Source organism: Oncorhynchus keta, chromosome 1 (genome assembly GCF_023373465.1).
Source record: "Oncorhynchus keta strain PuntledgeMale-10-30-2019 chromosome 1, Oket_V2, whole genome shotgun sequence".
In the NCBI taxonomy this organism is placed as follows: Eukaryota; Metazoa; Chordata; class Actinopteri; order Salmoniformes; family Salmonidae; genus Oncorhynchus; species Oncorhynchus keta.
This window is the reverse complement of record NC_068421.1, coordinates 21,046,341-21,071,340: the sequence shown is the minus strand read 5'-3', so window position 1 is coordinate 21,071,340 and position 25,000 is coordinate 21,046,341. Positions and strand designations below refer to the sequence as shown.

Below are 25,000 nucleotides of genomic sequence, written 5' to 3'. Positions count from 1 at the left end.
AGGCCTGCCTTAGCTAGGCTCTGAGAGAGACCGTTTTTAACCACCCCTGTTCAGCCATACACAGCTCTGAGTAATACAAAAGCCCATTGGATGGGATAGGCCTAAGCTATTGGACTGGGTTTGTGTTTTCTGGATGTGGCTAAACTCCTATGGGGGATATGGAGGTACATCCTAGTTTGTACACACAGAACCCAAACCTGGAGCCTGGCTCCACCCTGTAGTGTACTGCATGTTCCACTCATTCCAATTCTACTACTTTTCTACTTCTTGTGTCAGCTTTGTGTGTGTGTATGTATAACTGGACTTGTTATCCAACTGGCCCTGCCTGATAATTGCCATGGCGATTCACACCAGCTAAGCAATCAGTCACATGTAGAATAGAGGATGCTGCTGCGATCAATGCAAACGGCCAATTAACGTTTCACAGTTAGTGTCCAGCCTGTTAATTAATGATTCTAATACTTCACTATGGAAATGTTGGATCAGTCTGACTGTTGTCAAGCTGACATGGTGTTAATCCGTACTGTGAACTATGTGCTGATTTGTGGGAGATGACTGAAATACTGTTAAATTGTCTTATTTTCTTGATCCTAGTTACTGCAGTTACTTCTCTGGTTATACTGTTCAACAACAGATGTGCTTATAAAATAGTGTGGCCTAAATATCTCATTGATGGACATTACATGAGAAATGTTAATTAACACCAAGCTCACTGATTAGAAGTTCTAAATCAAGCCATTTGTAAATACAAGTCAATGTAAGCATTTACAAATGTTTTTTGATACACACATTTGATCCATTGAAATTATATCTTTACATTGGAAACAAAACAATCTCAACCCTCATTGTGCTCCATGTATCTCTCACCTCAATGACAAGTGGTCCAGTATAACCTTAGGTATGGAATGTCAAGTGCACAATAGAGTGTAAAATAGAGACAGAAGTGCACTTTCCCTACAGTCTACTCTGGGAGGGAGTGAGTGTGGTGCACCTTCCTGTCTTCCTGTCCTCCCTCCCTTCCTGTATTCCCATCCTCCCTCTCTTCCTGTCTTTCCTCTCTTGCTGTCTTCGCTCCCTTCCCGTCCTCCCTCCCTTCCTGTCTTCCCTCCCTTCCTGTACTCCCTCCCTTCCTGTCTTCCCTCCCTTCTCGTCCTCCCTCCCTTCTCGTCCTCCCTCCCTTCTCGTCCTCCCTTCTCGTCCCGTCTTCTCGTCCTCCCTTCCTGTCCTCCCTCCCTTCCCGTCTTCCCGTCCTCCCTCCCTTCCCGTCTTCCCGTCCTCCCTCCCTTCCCGTCTTCCCGTCCTCCCTCCCTTCCCGTCTTCCTGTCCTCCCTCCCTTCCTGTCCTACCTCCCATCCTGTCTTCCCGTCTTCCCGTCCTCCCTCCCTTCCCGTCTTCCCGTCCTCCCTCCCTTCCTGTCCTCCCTCCCTTCCGGTCTTCCCTCCCTTCTCGTCCTCCCTTCCCGTCTTCCCGTCCTCCCTCCCTTCTCGTCCCGTCTTCCCGTCCTCCCTCCCTTCCCGTCTTCCCGTCCTCCCTCCCTTCCCGTCTTCCTGTCCTCCCTCCCTTCCTGTCCTCCCTCCCATCCTGTCTTCCTGTCCTCCCTCCCTTCCCGTCTTCCCGTCCTCCCTCCCTTCCCGTCTTCCTGTCCTCCCTCCCTTCCTCTCCTCCCTCCCATCCCGTCTTCCCGTCCTCCCTCCCTTCCCGTCCTCCCTCCCTTCCTGTCCTCCCTCCCTCCCTTCCCGTCTTCCCATCCTCCCTCCCTTCCCGTCCTCCCTCCCTTCCCGTCTTCCCGTCCTCCCTCCCTTCCTGTCCTCCCTCCCTTCCGGTCTTCCCTCCCTTCTCGTCCTCCCTTCCCGTCTTCCCGTCCTCCCTCCCTTCTCGTCCCGTCTTTCCGTCCTCCCTCCCTTCCCGTCTTCCTGTCCTCCCTCCCTTCCTGTCCTCCCTCCCATCCTGTCTTCCCTCCCTTCCCGTCTTCCCGTCCTCCCTCCCTTCCTGTCTTTCCGTCCTCCCTTCCCGTCTTCCCGTCCTCCCTCCCATCCTGTCTTTCCGCCCTCCCTTCCGGTCTTCCCATCCTCCCTCCCTCCCTTCCTGTCTTCCCTCCCTTCCTGTCTTCCCTCCCTTCCTGGCCTCCCTCCCTTCCTGTCTTCCCTCCCTTCTCGTCCTCCCTTCTCGTCCTCTCTTCCTGTCTTCCCGTCCTCCCTCCCTTCTCGTCCTCCCTTCCTTCCCGTCTTCCCTCCCTTCCTTCCCGTCTTCCCTCCCTTCCTTCCCGTCTTCCCATCCTCCCTCCCTTCCTGTCTTTCTCGTCTTCCCTCCCTTCCCGTCTTCCCTCAATTCTGAAAATGAGCTGAGCTGTTGCTGGTCTCATACTTGTGATTTTCTCTGGTGTCAGAGGATAGGCTCCCAGACATTAGTTTAACATGTTCTATATGCTTCTTGTCAGGAAATGTGTGTGTTCGTGATATTTTCACTCCTGTAAAAGACAGAGTGCCACCGAGATAAAAAGAGAGAGAGAGAGTGTCTGTGGTAAAGAGAGAGAGAATGTCTGTGGGAGAGAGAAAGAGAGAGAGAATGTCAGTGGGAGAGAGGGGGGAGAGAGAATAACTGTTTTACCATCCTCTCCTTCTCTTTACTCATTCTCAGGCCGTTACAAAACACCACTATCCTATCATCATCTCTATATTCCTGATTCAATTACATGCTCACAATGGCATAGCGCTAAAATACACAACTTCTGCATGATTGTATTGTCACTTGAATAACATGTGTTATCACCAGGCTTTTGTACACTGGAAAATAAATAAAGGCCCTGTATTGCAAGACGAAGCATAGATGCACTATCACTTTTTAACACCCAAACCTGCTATTCTTACGCATTGTTCTCCGTGGAAAAAGAGAGATGGCAATTTGAGTTCTATAAGGCCTTTCTGACACACAGTGGGTTCGTAACCCCCAATGATAGAAACATAAATTGAGGCTGGAAGTCCGGTGGATGGAGGAAATATATTAATTCATTTCTTGTCATTTGCGGGGATAATTTGAATGTTGTCATGGTAATTTGGCGCTGGAAGGCTACGGGTCAATTTCCAAACAGAGACCTTGCTCTAGGAGGCCCCTTTCTTGTGAAGGCATGATAAGGCGCCGTGTGCTGCCTTCAGCGCAATGATGAATTACCTGCTTATCGGGCTCAGCCCAGAGAGACACAGAGCGCAGCATAGGACGAAGGCACGAGACAGAAAGAGAGAGAGAGGGAGGTAGAAAGGGAGGTAGAAAGGGAGGTAGAGAGATGGAGAGCGAGAGAGATGGACTAAGAGAGAGGGAGAGACAGGATGTGATTGTGCTATCGAGACAGGAATAATGAGCAGGAGGGAGTGGTGTTGCTGGTGACAGTGAGAATACAGTGATTCATTGTAGCCGTTCTTCAGCGCATCTGTCCTGTGTGAAACCACAGGTGAATGCACACACACACAGTGGCACACATCACACGTGGCAATGGGATAGCATTCAAAAGACTCTGTAGATGTCCCGCAGGATCATTCCACTTACCTTCCGGGATCACCTTTTGACTTTGTGGCATCCTCTTTCATGTCTTGATTTAATGGAAGGATGTATTTATGGTAGATATGAAATGGTATTGTAATGTGAAATGTTTTGTGATGGGTTAACCAGTGACAACAAAGATTTTAAGCTGTTCTTGGTGTTCTCTGGTGGGGGTGTAAGAGGACCACGTCTTCTCCCTCATCTTGTCTTCCTCATAATCCCTGTCACTCTCAGCATCTCTCTTATTCTCTTTAAAAAAAAAATAAAAAAAATAATAATATATATATATATATATATATATATATAATATATATGTCTTTGTTTCCCTCTTTCACTGGTATTTACCTATTCATCTTCCTATCCATCTCTTTTTCCCCTTTTCTCTTTGTTGCCCATATGCTATTAGTGATGTGAAACAGCAGGTTTGGGAGTACAGCTGAGGTACAAGTATCTCCTGTTCAGTTCCTGTCTCAGCCTGTCTGAGCTTCCCACTGACCTTCCCCTGTCACTGACCTTCCCCTGTCACTCTCTCATCCCTCTTTCTTTCTTCATGTTGCTCTGACCCTACATTTACCTCAACCACCGGTCCCTTTTCCTCCCTCATTTGCTCTATCTCTCCTCTTGACATCCGTGTCTGTCTGTCTGTCTGTCTGTCTGTCTGTCTGTCTGTCTGTCTGTCTGTCTGTCTGTCTGTCTGTCTGTCTCGTTCTGTCTCTCTCGTTCTGTCTCTCTCGTTCTGTCTCTCTCGTTCTGTCTCTCTCGTTCTGTCTGTCTGTCTCTCTCGTTCTGTCTGTCTGTCTCTCTCTGTCTGTCTGTCTGTCTGTCTGTCTGTCTGTCTGTCTCTCTCGTTCTGTCTGTCTGTCTGTCTGTCTCTCTCGTTCTGTCTGTCTGTCTGTCTGTCTGTCTGTCTGTCTGTCTGTCTGTCTCTCTCGTTCTGTCTGTCTGTTTGTCTCTCTCGTTCTCTCGTTCTGTCTGTCTCGTTCTCTCGTTCTGTCTGTCTCGTTCTCTCGTTCTGTCTGTCTGTCTCGTTCTGTCTGTCTGTCTGTCTGTCTGTCTCGTTCTGTCTGTCTCGTTCTGTCTGTCTGTCTGTCTCGTTCTCTTGTTCTGTCTGTCTGTCTCGTTCTGTCTGTCTGTCTCGTTCTGTCTGTCTGTCTGTCTCGTTCTGTCTGTCTGTCTGTCTCGTCCTCTCTGTCTCTTTCTCTCTGTCTCTTTCTCTCTGTCTCTTTCTCTCTGTCTCGTTCTCTCTGTCTCTTTCTCTGTCTCTTTCTCTGTCTCTTTCTCTCTCTTTCTGTTTCTCTGTGCCTGAGTTCAGGGATTTGTGTGTGCTGTGACCTGATCTGACAGCTCTCTCACTTCTCCCATGTTCCTGCTCTGTGTGGGTTAAGATCTGCCATCTTCCCCATGTCTCCTCTACCATCATTAACGGGTCCTTTGTCTGTGAGCTCCTCTCCTCTCCTCCCCCGCTCCCCCTCCCCCGCCGCTCCTCCTCCCCCCCTCCCCCGCCGCTCCTCCCCCTCTCTCTCCAGCTTTATGAAAACATAAATCACAGTGGGGTGGTACTTCTTTCCCTATTATTCTCTCTGGACCAGGGCCACCAATCAGAAATGAGGCTCCTCAATGTCCATTCACTGCATTCTCTGTCTCTCTCCCTCACAAAGGCAGGCACAGGAAGGACCAAAGGGCAAAAAAAGAGAGTAGAAATAGAGACGGATGGAGAACGCTTTCAATGTACCACTGGAGAAACCGGTCTCATACTTACCTTGTCTCCCTCTTTCCAAAGCTGCCATCATCTCTCTCTTGGGCGTACAAGGGCACTTACAAACTCTGCTCTCCCTGCCAGGTAGAATGAAATATTAGCTCATAGTCTGTCTTGGTTAAACCAACAGAGTTTACCCCTTCCCTCTCCTCCTGACGGCCATTTTAAATTACTGATAATGAGGACTAATTGAGCAGGCTCTCAGGTATGGCTGTCGTCCACTGTGGAAACAGAGCTTGTATGGTCACTCCACTGACAGGATGAGAGAGAGGCCTTGTCTTTGTGATTAGCTACGGCCTCCACACTAACCCGAAGGCTGTCGGCTCACAACCGGCAAGTGGCGTGTGTGTGTATATGTATGCCCCTGAGCAAAGCACTTAAAACTGAATAGCTTAAATAAATACCCACAGTAGCTGTGTAAATACAAGCAGTGCTCGATCCGAAGCCTTGAGAGCCAAGCGCCCGCTAAGAAAAGCTCTATTGAGTCATAGCTTTATCCTGTTTCTCTACTCTGCAGTACCACTCCATAGAAGAAGGTGCCACTTTGTATTGCTGTGTAGCTTCTCTGGCACCTGGTGTGAGGCTCGGACCTTCTACTGAAGGTAAGATGACTGACAGTTGGCCAGAGATGCTAAAGACTCCCCTGCAGGCTTGTCCTCACTGAGTCTCTGTGGAGATCCTCCAGGCTGGGCTGAACGATATCAGGTTAGGTGTTGGTCTACTGTAGTCTCTGTGGAGATCCTCCAGGCTGGGCTGAACGATATCAGGTTAGGTATTGGTCTACTGTAGTCTCTGTGGAGATCCTCCAGGCTGGGCTGAACGATATCAGGTCAGGTGTTGGTCTACTGTAGTCTCTGTGGAGATCCTCCAGGCTGGGCTGAACGATATCAGGTTAGGTATTGGTCTACTGTAGTCTCTGTGGAGATCCTCCAGGCTGGGCTGAACGATATCAGGTCAGGTGTTGGTCTACTGTAGTCTCTGTGGAGATCCTCCAGGCTGGGCTGAACGATATCAGGTTAGGTATTGGTCTACTGTAGTCTCTGTGGAGATCCTCCAGGCTGGGCTGAACGATATCAGGTCAGGTGTTGGTCTACTGTAGTCTCTGTGGAGATCCTCCAGGCTGGGCTGAACGATATCAGGTTAGGTATTGGTCTACTGTAGTTTCTGTGGAGATCCTCCAGGCTGGGCTGAACGATATCAGGTTAGGTATTGGTCTACTGTAGTCTCTGTGGAGATCCTCCAGGCTGGGCTGAACGATATCAGGTCAGGTATTGGTCTACTGTAGTCTCTGTGGAGATCCTCCAGGCTGGGCTGAACGATATCAGGTCAGGTGTTGGTCTACTGTAGTCTCTGTGGAGATCCTCCAGGCTGGGCTGAACGATATCAGGTCAGGTGTTGGTCTACTGTAGTCTCTGTGGAGATCCTCCAGGCTGGGCTGAACGATATCAGGTCAGGTGTTGGTCTACTGTAGTCTCTGTGGAGATCCTCCAGGCTGGGCTGAACGATATCAGGTCAGGTGTTGGTCTACTGTAGTCTCTGTGGAGATCCTCCAGGCTGGGCTGAACGATATCAGGTCAGGTGTTGGTCTACTGTAGTCTCTGTGGAGATCCTCCAGGCTGGGCTGAACGATATCAGGTTAGGTATTGGTCTACTGTAGTCTCTGTGGAGATCCTCCAGGCTGGGCTGAACGATATCAGGTTAGGTATTGGTCTACTGTAGTCTCTGTGGAGATCCTCCAGGCTGGGCTGAACGATATCAGGTTAGGTATTGGTCTACTGTAGTCTCTGTGGAGATCCTCCAGGCTGGGCTGAACGATATCAGGTCAGGTGTTGGTCTACTGTAGTCTCTGTGGAGATCCTCCAGGCTGGGCTGAACGATATCAGGTTAGGTGTTGGTCTTATTGCAGTCTTTGTGGGGCTCCGTCTGTGGTCCTCACCCACCGTCTCAGTTTCATCCATGTTCATGACACATTACAGAGGACCTGGAGGTCCGCTTTAATCTCCTCATACTTGGTCCAAATTATTCTGACATTCGGAGTGTCTCAAACTACAAACTGCCATCGACATTCAACATGACAGGAATCTCTGACAGCTGCAAAGGACCTTCACAGTGGAATGATATAGGCCTATCCTCCAATACAGTTCTCCTCACAACATGATATACCTAGATCTCCCTTGGATAAGAGATGATTTATCTCAGTAGGACTTTCCGGTTTAATTAAAGGTTAACTGAACAACAGTGGTGTTGTGTACAGCAGGGGAAACAATGTTGAATACAGATACAGGCATCCAGCCAGGTCTCAGACATCCAGTTCGCCTTTATCTTTTCATTTCATATTTACTGCCATTGGTTAATAACACTGCAGCTGCCATGTGGTTCACAGTGGGAGTCTGGGAGATGCAGCTGTTTCTGAGGGTGGGGGAATCAGAGCTGACAATGCCTGTAGAGAGCCATGCTGGTACCCAGCAATATTGTATATTTCTTCCAGAGAGATGGAAGAAATCTCCAAAATAACATGTGTGGATCTCAACACCTTGGCTGGTGGGAAGGGAAGGTAGAGAGAGCGAGTCAACCAGACCACCCATGAAATTGAGCCTTTCTATAATTGAATGGGATAAAACAACTCTTGAGCGGAGGGGAAGAAAAGAAAGTAAATGTGGCTCATTTTTCTCCTGTCAACAAGTCCGACTTAATCCCCTTCCACTGTCTTCATTTTAATTCACTCTTCCTGTGTTCCAGTGCTGTCTGGAGGAACGTATACAGATCTCATCTCTTGTGCCCCAGCCCCCCTGCTCCTCTCCTCCTCACACCTCCCCACACTCCTCACACCTCCCCAATTCTACCTTTGTATTTACGCTTCAAATCAGATTTTGTTCTGTCTTATAACACCATAGAAAGTGGCAGCAGTCAAGTATATTATCTGTAGCCTGTTACTATCTGTAGCAAGCCCACAACTGTTCCCTGAGCGTTGGTGAAGACTCCCAGGACAAAACTCACTGTCATGTTAATCCAAGCTTTGATAAATAGGAGGGATATGTAGACTGTACTCATATGTAGACCGTATCCAGCCCTGTAACGTCTGCATACAATAAAAGGACAAGTTATTATCAGAAACGCCACAGATGACAACGTCTCACAATTGAGAAGTTGGTAGATTTAACTAGCTTTTGATTCCTATTGTGGTGAATGTCATATTGTTGAATCTGGCGTTAAACTAGTTTAAAGGGTGATCTAAATACAGGACGACAGGGGGTTTGGCTTGGCAGTGGTATCAGGCTTCTTTCCCCTAATGGATTTCATCTTTATAATCTACATCATGCATCTGAAGCTGTAATAATAGGAAATACATCAAACATGCCATGGTATAGGAGATTGATATTCTCTTTATTCAATTCCAGGTATTTTGCTTTTGACTCACTATCCACCTCTCAGAGAAATACTTATCATCACATCTCCCCTCCTGGTCCATGACAAATGTCATTTCTTCTAAAACGCTGAAATGTTTAGACCAGAATATGAGTGCCGTTCTCCCCATTGTGCATACATAGGGGGACAATAGTGAACCGAGGATGCTCCTGAGTTTGGTTGCTTAGTTTGGCTGACGACAGAAAGAGAGCGAGCAGAACAGGAGGGGAGTCCTCCCTGAGCTGTAAAGACGCAAAGAAAATCGTATTGCTTTTTTCATTACATAGAAAATGACATTGCTCTCTCCCAAATGACATTGCTCTCTCCCAAAACGACTTACATTTTCCTGCTCTGGGTCGGCTATCTCTGTGGTCAGCCAGCGATCTAAGTCTAACAGAGAATGAGTGTGTGTGGAGACTGAAATTCAGTGGTTGGCCTGCATATCTGCTGAACCTTGCCATGGCATGACAAACCCTACCAGAACCTTCTGTTCTCATTTCATTCGAAAATAACCAACCTTTCACAGTGAATTCCTGCATGGGAACATTGTGGGGCTCAGCCTGTTGCACATGAAAAGTGACAGATTGATATTTGTTTTAAAATCAAATGAATCATAGGCCTGCCAGTATTCCAGTCATCCTATTTACATACCACTTAACAGTCTTAATGGCTGCAATTTGTTCTGATGAATTATATTACCATATACAGTACCAGTCAAAAGTTTGGACCACCTACTCATTCTGGGGTTTTTCTTTATTGTTACTATTTTCTACATTGTATTTTAATAGGGAAGACATCAGAACTATGAAATATCACATATGGAATCATGAAGTAACAAAAACGTGTTAAACAAATCTAAATATATTTTATATTTGAGATTCTTCAAAGTAGTCAACCTTTGCCTTGATGACAGCTTTGCACACTCTTGGCATTCTCTCAACCAGCTTCACCTGGAATGCTTTTCCAACCATCTTGAATGAGTTCTCACATATGCTGAGCATTTGTTGGATGCTTTTCCTTCACTCTGTGGTCCAAATCATCCCACAACATCTCAGTTGGGTTCAGGTTGTGTGATTGTGGAGGCCAGGTCATCTGATGCAGCACTCCATCACTCTCTTAAAAAGATGAGAGAAGCCTGTAAATTTTCATCATAGGTACACTTCATCTATGACAGACAAAATTTTACGAATTTATTTGAAAATTATGGTGGCAAATATGTATTTGGTCAATAACAAAAGTTTACCTCAATACTTTGTTATATACCCTTTGTTGGCAAGGACAGAGGTCAAACGTTTCACAAAGTCTTCACAAGGTTTTCACACATTGTTGCTGGTATTTTGGGCCATTCCTTTATGCAGATCTCCTCTAGAGCAGTGATGTTTTGGGGCTATTGCTGGGCAACACAGACTTTCAACTCCCTCCAAAGATTTTCTATGGGGTTGAGATCTGGAGACTGGCTAGGCCACTCCAGGACCTTTAAATACTTTTTACGAAGCCACTCCTTCGTTGCCCGGGTGGTGTGTTTAGGATCATTGTCATGCTGAAAGACCCAGCCACGTTTCATCTTCAATGCCCTTGCTGATGGAAGGAGGTTTTCACTCAAACTCTCACGATACATGGCCCCATTCATTATTTCCTTTACACGGATCAGTCGTCCTGGTCCCTTCGAAGAAAAATAGCCCCAAAGCATGATGTTTCCACCCCCATGCTTCACAGTAGGTATGGTGTTCTTTGGATGCAACTCAGCATTCTTTGTCCTCCAAACACGACGAGTTCTATTTTGGTTTCATCTGACCATATGACATTCTCCCAATCTTCTTCTGGATCATCCAAATACTCTCTAGCAAACTTCAGACGGGCCTGGACATGTACTGACTTAAGCAGGGGGACACGTCTGGCACTGCAGGATTTGAGTCCCTGGCGGCATAGTGTGTTACTGATGGTAAGCTTTGTTACTTTGGTCCCAGCTCTCTGCAGGTCATTCACTAGGTCCCCCCGTGTGGTTCTGGGATTTTTGCTCACCGTTCTTGTGATCATTTTGACCCCACGGGGTGAGATCTTGCAGTGAAGTGTACCTATTATGGTGAAAGTTACAGGCCTCTCATCTTTTTAAGTGGGAGAACTTGCACAATTGGTGGCTGACTAAATACTTTTTTGCCCCACAGTATATATATTTTTGTATCGGTTTCCTTCAACATCTTGGCAAGGTCCTTTGCTGTTGTTCTGGGATTGATTTGCACTTTTCGCACCAAAGTACGTTCATCTCTAGGAGACAGAACGTGTCTCCTTCCTGAGCGGTATGACGGCTGCGTGGTCCCATGTTGTTTATACTTGCATTCTATTGTTTGTACAGATGAATGTGGTACCTTCAGACGTTTGGAAATTTCTCCCAAGGATGAACCAGACTTGTGGAGGTCTACAAAAAATAATTCTGATTGTCCAATGATGTCAAGCAAAGATGCACTAAGTTTGAAGGTAGGCCTTGAAATACATCCACAAGTTCACCTCCAATTGACTCAAATGATGTCAATTAGCCCATTAGAAGCTACTACATAATTTTCTGGAATTTTCCAAGCTGTTTAAAGACACAGTCAACTTAGTGTATGTAAACTTCTGACCTACTAGGATTGTGATAAAGTTAATTATAAGTGAAATAATCTCTGTTAACAATTGCTGGACAAATTTCTTGTGTCATGCACAAAGTAGATGTCCTAACTAACTTGCCAAAACTATAGTTTGTTACCAAGAAATTTGTGGAGTGGTTGAAAAACGAGTTTTAATGACTCCAACCTAAGTGTATTTGCCAGCAGCATACCACCCTGCATACCACTGCTGGCTTGCTTCTGAGGCTACGCAGAGTTGGTCCTGGTCAGTCCCTGGATGGGAGACCAGATGCTGCTGGAAGTGGTGTTGGCGGGCCAGTAGGAGGCACTCTTTCCCCTGGTCTAAAAAATATCCCAAATGCCCCAGGGCAGTGACACTGCCCTGTGTAGGGTGCCGTCTTTTGGATGGGATGTTAAACAGTTGTCCTGACTCTCTGAGGTCATTAAAGATCCCATGGCACTTATCGTAAGAGTACCGGTGTTAACCCCGGTGTCCTGGCTAAATTCCCAATCTGGCCCTCAAACCATCACAGTCACCTAATAATCCACAGTTTACGATTGGCTCATTCACCCCCCTCTCCCCTGTAACCATTCCCTAGGTTGTTGCTGTAAATGAGAACGTGTTCTCAGTTAACTTCCCTGGCAAAATAATGGATAATTATAAAATATATATTTTTTTTAATGTAAACTTCCGACTTCAACTGTATGTTCATCAAAAAAGAGATCAGGGTCCAGAGTAACTGAGGTCCTGAAGTTTTATTTGAGACGACTATACAACCATTAAGATTAAATGGCAGATTCAACAGAAGATCTCTTTGTTTCTTGGGACCTAGATCTAGTGTCTCTGTTTTGTCCAAGTTTAAAAGTAAAACATTTGCAGCCATCCACTTCCTTATGCCTGAAACACAGGCTTCCAGGTAGGGCAATTTTGGGGCTTCACTATGTTTCATCGAAATGTACAGCTGTGTATCGTCCGGATAGCAGTGAAATATAACATTATGTTTCCGAATTACATCACCAAGAGGTAAAATATATAGTGAAAACCAATAGTGGTCCTAAAACGGAACCTTGAGGAACACCGAAATGTACAGTTGATTTGTCAGAGGACAATCCATCCACAGAGAAAAACTGATTTTTTTTCCCGACAGATAAGATCTAAACCAGGCCAGAATTTGATTTGCATGATATTTATAAAAAATAAAGCCTGGTTTGTTGTAATGTTGGTTTGAAGGTAGGCCTACTATACTTTTATCTTGGTATTAGAGGGTTCATTTTTGATAGGCTAATGTTCCGTGATGAAGAGATGCTGTTATAGCAACTCTGTGCTTTTGTCTTGAAGTAAAATGTAATGAATGTACCCTACAGACAATAAAATAATAATTTTAATTGTCTTCACATACATGCTTGTGTATTGTTGCATTATTCAAGAGTGTAATATGTTTTAGAAGAAACGGTTCCGTCATTGTTGAATAGTTTGTGCTTACTGGCTAGTGGCTACTGTGATGTTTACAGTCAGTATGAGCTGCGGACCAAGAATGTGGCATTGCCAGCCACACGAAAGGTAAGGCGATACTGTAATGTGAATTGAAGAGTAGAATTGTCTTTCGCCACCCTGCTCCTCATATTCTCCTTCATATCTCCTAGTGTCACACTCCTAATGGAAACACAATTACACTAGTTTACATTAACAAAACACCGGCGACACATTGGTGTGGTGGTCTCCATGGAAATACGACATGAGGGACATCTCCTACATGCAGGGGGCTCTGGTTGCAAGCCTATATTATGTTAGGGAGAGACAGAGAGAGGGAGAGAGAGAGAAGGAGATAGAGAGAGCGAGCTGGAGCAAGAGACAGACAGGGGAGTGTAAGAAAGAGACAGAGAGAAAAGGAGAGAGAGAGAGAGAAAGAGTGTCCAGTCAGCCCAGGGTGCTGTAGTAAAGCACCATGGCAGGGCACGTCTCATCTAGACTGGGATGGGAGCGTTAAAGCCCTATAAATTAAAGGGTTTTTGTGAATGGGGGCGGGGCCTCTCCTCTCCCACAGCTCACGTCGACACAAACACTGAGAATTAATCACCAGTCGTGGTCAATGTGACACAATCTCCTCCGCGTCGCCTGAATAAATCTCCCCAGGCCCTGTGACGGCATCACATCACCACAACATCCAGCCAGGCTGTTTCTTGTCATCGCCAGCCCCGAGTCATAACCACGACACACCTCGTTCCTGATATTTCTGCGTTGTGTGTTTTATTGGCTGTGGTGTTGTCGTGGTGGCCTTCTGGGATAAGTGTTGTGTGGTGTGAATTGTGTGGAAACTACATCATTGTAGTAGCAGTACATTGAGGAGGTTCAGGGCTGATAGAATATGCATGGCTCGGTTGAATCGCTGTCTTCCCTGTCTCCCCAGACCTCCATCACGCCACATGACCACCTCATGAATATGTAGCTGGGCAGACAGACAAATAGTCAGACAGACAGGCAGATGGACGGACAGACAGACAGACAGACACCAGGAGTTGTCTTTGTCTGTGAGTGTCTCCGTCAAATGTTCGGATAAAGAGATAATCTGCTGCTACTTTGTACTGTCTGTGTACTGTCTGTTGTTTAGGATGAACGGGGGACTGTTTTATCACTTATCACATTTTAACTTTGTATCTGATTAAAAATAAATGAATGTTTTATTTTATTTCACCTTTACTTAACCAGGTAGGCTAGTTGAGAACATGTTCTCATTTACAACTGCAACCTGGCCAAGATAAAGCAAAGCAGTGTGACACAAACAACAAGACAGAGTTACACATGGAATGAACACACATACAGTCAATAACACAATAGAGAAAGTCTATATACAGTGTGTGCAAATGAGGTAAGATAAGGGGGGTTGAGGCAATAAATAGGCCATAGTGGCGAAGTAATTACAGTATGGCAAATTAAACACTGGGATGATAGATGTGCAGAAGATGAGTGTGCAAGTTGAGATAACGGGGTGCAAAGGAGCAAAATAAATAGCAATATGGTGATGAGGTAGTTGGATGGGCTATTTAAAGATTGGCTATGTACAGGTACAGTGATCTGTGAGCTGCTCTGACAGCTGGTGCTTAAAGCTAGTGAGGCTTCAGTGATTTTTGCAGTTTGTTCCAGTCATTGGCAGCAGAGAACTGGAAGGAAAGGCGTCCGAAGGAGGAATTGGCTTTGGGGGTGACCAGTGAAATATACCTGCTGGAGCGCGTGATGCGGGTGGCTACTGCTATGGTGACCAGTGAGCTGAGATAAGGTGGGGCTTTACCTAGCATAGACTTATAGATGACCTGAAGCCAGTGGGTTTGGAAACTAATATGAAGCGAGGGCCAGCCAACTGCATACAGGTCGCAGTGGTGGGTAGTATATGGGGCTTTGGTGACAAAACAGATGGCGCTGTGATAGACTGCATCCAATTTGCTGAGGAGAGTGTTGGAGGCTATTTTGTAAATGACATCACCGAAATCGAGAATTATCTGAGAAGTAGTTGGTGAACCAGGCGAGGCAGTCATTTGAGAAACCAAGGCTGTTGAGTCTGCCCATGAGGATGTGGGAATTGACAGAGTCGAAAGCCTTGGCCAGGTCGATGAATACAGCTCCACAGTATTGTCTTCTTTCGATGGCGGTTATGATGTCGTTTAGGACCTTAAGAGTGGCTGAGGTGCACCCATGACCAGCTCTGAAACCAGATTGCATAGCGGAGAAGGTACGGTGGGATTCGAAATGGTCAGTGATCTGTTTGTTAATTTGGCTTTCGAAGACCTTAAAAAGGCAGAGTAGGATAGATATAGGTCTGTAGCAGTTTGGGTCTAGAGTGTCTCCCCCTTTGAAGAGGGCGATTACCGCGGCAGCTTTCCAATCTTTGGCGATCTCAGAAGATACGAAACAGAGGTTGAAAGAGCTCGTAATAGGGGTTGTAACAATTTCAGCGGATAATTTTAGGAACAGAGGGTCCAGATTGTCTAGCCCTGCTGATTTGTAGGGGTCCAGATTTTGCAGCTCTTTCAGATCATCAGCTATCTGGATTTGGGTGAAGGAGAAATGGGGAGGCCTGTGCAAGTTGCAGTCAGGGGTGCAGGGCTGTTGACCGGGTTAGGGGTAGCCAGGTGGAAAGCATGACCAGCCATAGAAAAATGCTTATTGAAATTCTAAATTTTTGCGTATTTATCGGTGGTGATAGTGTTTCCTAGTGCAGTGTGAAGCTGGGAGGAGGTGCTCTTATTCTCCATGAACTTTACAGTGTCCCAAAACTTTTTGCAGTTAGTGCTACAGGATGCAAATTTCTGTTTGAAAAAGCTAGTCTTTGCTTTCCTAACTGCCTGTGTATATTGGTTCCTAACTTCCCTGGAAAGTTGCCTATAACGGGGGCTATTCGATGCTAATGCAGTACGCCACAGGATGTTTTTGTGCTGGTCAAGGGCAGTCAGGTCTGGAGTGAACCAAGGGCTATATCTGTTCCTGGTTCTATTTTTTTTGAATGGGGCGTTCTTATTTAAGATGGTGAGGAAAGCACTTTTAAAGAATAACCAGGCATCCTCTACTGAAGGAATGAGGTCAATGTCCTTCCAGGATACCCGGGCCAGGTCGATTAGAAAGGTTTGCTCGCTGAAGTGTTTTAGGTAGTGTTTGACAGTGATGAGGGGTGGTCGCTTGACCGCAGACCCATTACGGACGCAGGCAATGATGCAGTGATCGCTGAGATCCTGGTTGAAGACAGCAGGTGTATTTAGAGGGCAAGTTGGTTAGGATGATATCTATGAGGGTGCCCATGTTTACGGATTTGGGGTTGTACCTGGTGGGTTCATTGATAATTTGTGTGATATTGAGAGCATCAAGCTTAGATTGTAGGATGGCCGGGGTGTTAAGCATATCCCAGTTTAGGTCACCTAACAATACGAGCTCTGAAGATAGATGGGGGGCAATCCATTCGCATGGTTTCCTGGGCACAGCTCGGGGCAGAGGGTGGTCTATAGCAAGCAGTTCTAGCTTGTCGGAAAATGTTATAGTTTGGGATGGAAATTTTAGGGTTTTTGGTGGTCTTCCTAAACCAAGATTCAGACACGGCTAGGACATCCAGGTTGGCAGAGTGTGTTCGGGCAGTGAATAAAACAAACTTAGGGGGGAGGCTTCTAATGTTAACATGCATGAAACCAAGGTTTTTAGTGACAGAAGTCAACAAATGAGAGTGCCTGGGATAATGGGAGTGGAGCTAGGCACTGCAGGGCCTAGATTAACCTCCACATCACCAGGGGAACAGAGGAGGTGTAGGAAAAGGGTACGGCTAAAGGCTAAAAGAACTGGCCGTCTAGTACGTTCAGAACAGAGAGTGAAAGGAGCAGATTTCTGGGCACAGTAGAATAGATTCAAGGCATAATGTACAGACAAAGGTATGGTAGGATTGGAATACAGTGGGGGTAGACCTGTGCATAGAGTGACGATGAAAGAGATATTGTCTCTAGAAATATCATTTAAACTATGTGATGTCACCGCATGTGTGGGAAGTGGAACTAAAGTGTTAACTAAGGCGTATTGACCAGGGCTAGAGGCTCTACAGTGAAATAAGACAATAATTACTAAACAAAACAGCAATGGACAAGGCATATTGACGTTAGGGAGAGGCATGCGTAGCCAAGTGATCATAGGAGTCTAGTGAGTGGCTTCAGGCAGCTCGCTGACCGGGGCTAGCAAGCTAGCAGAAGGGCTTTTGAGGGACGTCGCGACGGAAGAAAGTCTGTTGTGGCCCCCTCGTGCTGTGTATTGTGTAATTTTATTTGATTGATGTCCTAAAGGTCTGAGCTCAGAAACCACCTCAAATATTATGACCCCCACTTCATGTAACATTAAGGGACTGCTTTGGTTGGTGACTTATTGTTAGTCAAACAGATTAATGGCTCTCTTGTACCAGACAACTTACAGCACCTGGTATTCCCAGGTGGTCTCTCGTCCCAGTACTAACTGTGGACCTATTGGGGCGGTAAGCAAATTGGAGTGGGTCTAGGGTGTCAGGTAGGGTGGAGGTGATATGGTCCTTGACTAGTTTCTCAAAGCACTTCATGATGACGGAAGTGAGTGCTACGGGGCGGTAGTAATTTAGATCAGTTACCTTAGCTTTCTTGGGAACAGGAACAATGTTGGCCCTCTTGAATTATGTGGGGGCAGCCGACTGGGATAAGGATTGATTGAATATGTCTGTAAACACACCAGCCAGCTGGTCTGCGCATGCTCTGAGGATGCGGCTGGGGATGCTGTCTGGGCCTGCAGCCTTGTGAGGGTTAACACGTTTAAATGTTTTACTCCTCAATGGGCTTGGGAGAGACAAAGGTGGAGTCACACGTCCTCCGAAACATGACCCACCTGGCCGTCTACTTCTTATCACACTGCTCGCTTGACCCGGATGTCAGCCACACTAATGTGTCGGAGGAAAAACTTACCCAAATCTCTGCTTTTCACTGAGCTCCTGGTGTGAGAGACAGAGAGAGTACCTCTCAGACAGAACCATACAGTATAAATGTGATATCTTGCCCATTCCTCAGAAGGTCGCTTTGTTCAAACTGAACAGCGTTCAGAGAAACAGAACGAGCCTGTGTCTCCTGTTACCAGGCTAAGTAACGGGCAGTGTGCTTGTGTTTCCAGATCAGGTTTTACTCCCCTTGTCAGGAGAGGGGCGAACACGCACACAAACGCATGGACCCATGCATGGTTCTGTTCTGTTGCTTAGTAGACACTACTGTAGGTAGAGGTCCGTTATGTTTTCGGACAAGGCTAAAGTAACTGTACTGTATCGTTAGTTTTCTCTACTGACAATGAGTAGTATGTTTGGAAGCTCTGTTTACTGTATATCATATACTGGAATTGTCCTTAGAGAGCAGAAACTCTTACACGCACACACACACACACACACACAGCTGAAACCCTTGTTTATAGTGTTCAAATAAAATTATAATTAAACGTTTTTAGCTCGTAATAAGCTTATCTGGGGGCTGACTGCAGAACCTAATCTGATCCGTTTCTCATGTTTAGGCTGTCAGTGAAGTGTGCAGATTTACATATATTTGCATCGCAGTTCTTGTAAGTGCCAGGCCTTAGTGACGATGAGTCGATAATATCCCCTAATCCCTATTGTACTGGGACTGAGGATGGCCATATTCCCTGGGCAGCATAGGTGGGTGTAGAAAGGGAGTGTGTTGTTCTGTGTAGGTGGGTGTAGAAAGGGAGTGTGTTGTTCTGTGTAGGTGGGTGTAGAAAGGGAGTGTGTTGTTCTGTGTAGGTGGGTGTAGAAAGGGAGTATGTTCTGTGTAGGTGGGTGTAGAAAGGGAGAGTGTTGTTCTGTGTAGGTGGGTGTAGAAAGGGAGTGTGTTGTTCTGTGTAGGTGGGTGTAGAAAGGGAGTGTGTTGTTCTGTGTAGGTGGGTGTAGAAAGGGAGTGTGTTGTTCTGTGTAGGTGGGTGTAGAAAGGGAGTGTGTTGTTCTGTGTAGTGCTTGTCCCTTGGCTTCTTATTCTAGATTTGACTATATGATTTCTTGGTGTTGGCCTTCCTTCTATAAACTGGCAAATGCAGATTTGACATATGGGGTAATCTCTTGCAGTTCTTGGCCTGGCTTATCATAACAGAAATGACCAGTCACTGAACCTTGACCGCTGATATGTTCATCCCCATTGTCCATGTATTGAAGCGTAACCATTTAAATTGTCCGCTCTCCTATTAATACCTGCTCATTGTCTTGGCTGTCAGCGGTGTGCACCACACACAGCAGCAATCTCCACTGTTTCCCATTGAACCCTGAATCAGTCTGGTACATACTGCTCATCCTTCCTCCCAGCTAGGCCCTCAGAGGAGATGTTTCCCGTCCATTTTACTGTGTTGTTTTGATGCGGCTGACATTAATTGCATTGTTTTCCACAGAGAGTGGTGCAGCCCAGAGCTCCTTGTTTAATCACCAGTGATAAAAGCGAATGAAGCGTGAGGCGGGTAAGGAGACGAACTGGCTGGCTGCTACAGAGGAAGGGGACCAATCTCTCACATCACAATCCAGATTGGAGTGCAAGGAAACAAACTACTCATATATGGGAATACCAACATTTTACCGTCACCACCCACAGACAGAATCACATGTATCCTCTATCCTTGAGATAAGTGCTTCTTCCTCCTAATGCAGTATATAGGATTTCACACAATAGACTGTGAGGCAGTTAAACGATGAAGGTGCTTACAGGTGATGAAGGTGATGTGTTTGGGCCCTGACACTGGCTGTCATTTCTAATTCTCCTATGACAAGGGCACACTCCAACACTCCGGTATAATTTACACAAAAAGCATGTGTTTAGTGAGTCCGCCAGATCAGAGGCAATAGGGATGACCAATGATGTTCTTTTGGTAAGTGTGTGAATTAGACCATTTTCCTGTCCTGCTAAGCATTAAATATGTAACGAGTACTTTTGAGTGTCAGAGTAAAAAGCACATTATTTTCCTTAGGAATACAGTGAAGTAAACATTGTCAAAAATATAAATAGTAAAGTACAGATACACCCAAAAACTACTTAAGTAGTAATATTTTTTACTTAAGTAGTTTACACTGTGTACAGGCTTTCTTATTTTTACTCTGTCAATTAGGTTAGTATTGTGCAGTAAATACAATGCTGTTGATCCATCCTCTGTTTTCTCTCATCACAGCCATTAAACTGTGTAACTGTTCTAAAGTCACCATTGACCTCATGGTGAAATCCCTGAGCAGTTTCCTTCCTCTCCTGCAACTGAGTTAGGAAGGAGGCCTGTATCTTTGTAGTGACTGGGTGTATTGATACACCATCCAAAGCCTAATTAATAATTTCACGATGCTCAAATGGATATTCAATGTCTGCTTTTTTATTTTGACCCATCTATATTATTATAACAGTATTATTGCACAGTGAGTCCATGCAAATTATTATGTGACTTGTTAAGCAAACGTTTACTCCTTGTCAGGCGGTGGGTGTGACTGGTGCATGAAGTCAAGAGCAGAGATGAGTGAACAACGCACTTTACTTAGAAAATAGCACAAAGTAACAGTACCAATGTGCGAACAATAACGGTTTGCCCCAAAGCACGGGGGAAACCAGCACCCGGGGAAAAACCAGCCAGAAACATACGGACCTCAACAACAAACAGTCACACACAAAGACATGGGGAAACAGAGGGTTAAATACATTACCAGTAAGAGGGAAATTAAAACCAGGTGTGTGGGAAACAAAGACAAAACCGATGGAAAATTAAAAGTGGATTGGCGATGGCTAGAAGACCGTCGAAGTCGACGGCCGAGCGCCGCCCGAACAAGGAGAGGAACCGACTCCTGTGGAAGTCGTGACACTCCTGAACTTATTTAGGCTTGTCATAAGAAGGGCTGAATACTTATTGACTAAAGACATTACAGCTTTTCATTTTCCTTAGGTAAATCATTTATCTTGGCTGATTTAAAAAATCATTTGTGTGTGTGTTTTTGGGTGTTCCTCCATTTTGCCTGGCTTTCATGATTGCGTTTGGTGTGATAGGGAAGAGTTACTTTTTATTGTCACTGCTTTCCTCAGCAAGATAGTTACATTTTCTGTCTCCCTGAATGACAGGCAGTAGATATATTTCTCTCTGTTGGTCTGTCTGACTCTCCCTGGGGTCCTGGTGAATTTACCCAAGTGTTGGATTGCATCCCTTCCATTTTCCCCTGGTTACAAAACACAGTGTCTCCCACCACCCCAAGCTTGTATTCCCTCCAGCCCTCTGGTAATACATTTTGCAGTTCCAATTATATTTCCAGCGTAAGCAAAACATGCTGTCAATGAACTTCCCACAACCACCTGAAAGAGACATTGCCAGCAGGGAACAGAGTCAGCAACAAATGCCGCTGGCTTTAATTGAGAGACTGCCAGGACCTGCCAAGCAATTGCTTGCTGTATAACATATAGGTTTGTGTGTGTATTTGTATGTGTGTGTCTATACAAGTCTATACAATTTCGACCAGAATATTGATTACTGTCCATTGTGGTTGAGGGTCCATACGTCTTGATCTACAGCCACCTGACTGCACAGTATCAAGACTCATTGTTAAAGCTGCTTTATATTAGAAGCATAAAATAGTGAACATAGTGGCATCTCAAGCTGGTTCCACAAACATTGTGGCCCTTTCACTTTTGGGGGTTGCCAACTAGTCAACTGAAGTCCTCGTGTGTGTGGGTGTGTGTGTGTGTGTGGGTGCGTGCGTGTCTGTGCTCTCAACCGATGCAGATCTGTGCATCATAAAAGCTGTAAGAGATACTGGGTTACATCTCCAGAAGGTGGGGATTACTGCCCCCTGCAAATAGGAAACATCTGCAACCCCCCGACCTCCACCACCTTGCTGCTCTACCCCCCGACCTCCACCCCCTCGCTGCTCTACGCCCCTACCTTCCCCCCCTCGCTGCTCTACGCCCCTACCTCCACACCTCACTGCTCTACGCCCCTACCTCCACCCCCTTGCTGCTCTACGCCCCTACCTCCACCCCCTTGCTGCTCTACGCCCCTACCTCCACCCCTCGCTGCTCTACGCCCCTACCTCCACCCCCTCACTGCTCTACGCCCCTACCTCCACCCCCTCGCTGCTCTACGCCCCTACCTCCACCCCCTCGCTGCTCTACGCCCCTACCTCCACCCCCTCGCTGCTCTACGCCCCTACCTCCACCCCACACTGCTCTACGCCCCTACCTCCACCCCACACTGCTCTACGCCCCTACCTCCACACCTCACCTCACTACTCTAACCCCCTACCTCCACACCTCACTGCTCTACGCCCCTACCTCTACACCTCACTGCTCTACGCCCCTACCTCCACACCTCACTGCTCTACGCCCCTACCTCCACACCTCACTGCTCTACGCCCCTACCTCCACACCTCACTGCTCTACCCCCTACCTCCACACCTCACCTCACTACTCTACCCCCCTACCTCCACACCTCACTGCTCTACCCCCTACCTCTACACCTCACTGCTCTACGCCCCTACCTCCACACCTCACTGCTCTACCCCCCTACCTCCACACCTCACCTCACTACTCTACCCCCCTACCTCCACACCTCACCTCACTGCTCTACCCCCCTACCTCCACACCTCACCTCACTGCTCTACCCCCTACCACCACACCTCACCTCACTGCTCTACCCCCCTACCTCCTCACCTCACTGCTCTACCCCCTACCTCCACACCTCACCTCACCACTCTACACCCTACATCCACACCTCACTGCACTACTCTACCCCCCTACCTCCACACCTCACTGCTCTACCCCCTACCTCCACACCTCACCTCACTGCTCTACCCTCCTACCACCACACCTCACCTCACTGCTCTACCCCCTACCTCCACACCTCACCTCACTGCTCTACCCCCCTACCTCCACACCTCACCTCACTGCTCTACCCCCTACCTCCACACCTCACCTCACTACTCTACCCCTACCTCCACACCTCACCTCACTACTCTACCCCCCTACCTCCACACCTCACCTCACTGCTGTACCCCCTACCTCCACACCTCACCTCACTGCTGTACCCCCTACCTCCACACCTCACCTCACTACTCTACCCCCCTACCTCCACACCTCACCTCACTACTCTACCCCCCTACCTCCACACCTCACCTCACTACTCTACCCACCTACCTCCATACCTCACTGCTCTACCCCACTACCTCCACACCTCACCTCACTGCTCTACCCCCTACCTCCACACCTCACCTCACTGCTCTACCCCCCCTACCTCCACACCTCACTGCTCTACCCCCCTACCTCCTCACCTCACTACTCTACCCCCCTACATCCACCCCCTCACCGCTTTCCCAAGTCTTTATTTTCAGTCTGTCTATCCCCTCACTTTCCCCTCCAGTCTGTAGCTTCAACCTCTCCATCCCCTCACTCGTCCCCTCACTTTTCCCCTCACTGTGACCCTCCAGTCTGTAGTTCCACTACAGTCGTGGCCAAAAGTTTTGAGAATTTTTTAGAAATATTAATTTCCACAAAGTTTGCAGCTTCAGTGTCTTTAGATAATTTTGTCAGATGTTACTATGGAATACTGAAGTATAATTACAAGCATTTCATAAGTGTCAAAGGCTTTTATTGACAATTACATGAAGTTAATGCAAAGAGTCATTATTTGCACCCTTCTTTTTCAAGACCTCTGCAATCCGCCCTGGCATGCTGTCAATTAACCTCTGGCCACATCTTGACTGATGGCAGCCCTTTCTTGCATAATCAATGCTTGGAGTTTGTCAGAATTTGTGGGTTTTTGTTTGTCCACCCCCCTCTTGAGGATTGACCACAAGTTCTCAATGGGATTAAGGTCTGGGGAGTTTCCTGGCCATGGACCCATAACATCGATGTTTTGTTCCCCGAGGCACTTAGTTATCACTTTTGCCTTATGGCAAGGTGCTCCATCATACTGGAAAAGGCATTGTTCGTCACCAAACTGTTCCTGGATTTTTGGGACAAGTTGTCTCGGAGGATGTGTTGGTACCATTCTTTATTCATGGCTGTGTTCTTAGGAAAAATTGTGAGTGAGCCCACTCCCTTGGCTGGGAAGCAACCCCACACATGAATGGTCTCAGGATGCTTTACTGTTGGCATGACACAGGACTGATGGTAGCGCTCACCCATACGTAGAATGTATGCACACATGACTGTAAGTCGCTTTGGATAAAAGCGTCAGCTAAATGGCATATATTATTATTATTATTCTCCGGACAAGCTTTTTTCCGGATGACCCAAACAATCGGAAAGGGGATTCATCAGAGAAAATTACTTTACCCCAGTCCTCAGCAGTCCAATCCCTGTACCTTTTGCAGAATATCAGTCTGTCCCTGATGTTCTTCCTGGAGAGAAGTGGTTTCTTTGCTGCCTTTCTTGACACCAGGCCATCCTCCAAAAGTCTTTGTCTCACTGTGCGTGCAGATGCACTCACACCTGCCTGCTGCCATTCCTGAGCAAGCTCTGTACTGGTGGTGCCCCGACCCCGCAGCTGAATCAACTTTAGGAGACGGTCCTGGCGCTTGCTGGACTTTTTTGGGCGCCCTGAAGGCCTCTTCACAACAATTGAACTGCTCTCCTTGAAGTTCTTGATGATCCAATAAATGGTTGATTTAGGTGCAATCTTACTGGCAGCAATATCCTTGCCTGTGAAGCCCTTTTTGTGCAAAGCAATGATGACGGCATGTGTTTCCTTGCAGGTAACCATGTTTGACAGAGGAAGAACAATGATTCCAAGCACCACCCTCTTTTGAAGCTTCCAGTCTGTTATTCAAACTCAATCAGCATGACAGAGTGATCTCCAGCCTTGTCCTCGTCAACACTCACACCTGTGTTAACGAGAGAATCACTGACATGATGTCAGCTGGTCCTTTTGTGGCAGGGCTGAAATGCAGTGGATTTGTTTTTGAGGGGCGATTCAGTTCATATGCATGGCAAAGAGGGACTGATCACTCTTCATAACATTCTGGAGTATATGCAAATTGCCATCATACAAACTGAGGCAGCAGACTTTGTGAAAATTAATATTTGTGTCATTCTCAAAACTTTTGGCCACGACTGTACATTTGAAAGCAGGTTAACAGCAGTAGCGGCAGGCGCAGCTCTCTGTGTGCTGTCAGAAAGGAGGCATTATGATGACGATAGTCATTGTGCCTGGCCTACG

At 46.7% G+C, this 25,000-nt stretch overlaps 1 protein-coding gene and 1 long non-coding RNA gene across 3 annotated transcripts in view; both read left to right on the top strand.

Annotated features, from left to right (window-relative positions):
• Positions 1–25,000, top strand: part of LOC118394753 (RNA-binding protein Musashi homolog 2-like) — a 413,238-nt gene that overhangs the window by 167,644 nt on the left and 220,594 nt on the right. The gene's annotated exons all lie outside the window — the stretch shown is intronic.
• Positions 5,480–7,290, top strand: LOC127929961 (uncharacterized). Of its 2 annotated transcripts, none has more exons than XR_008136412.1 (3): positions 5,480–6,434; positions 6,559–6,801; positions 7,050–7,290. It is a non-coding gene; the product is annotated as an uncharacterized LOC127929961 (long non-coding RNA). The 2 variants fall into 2 exon arrangements; XR_008136411.1 differs by having other exon boundaries at positions 6,559–6,863.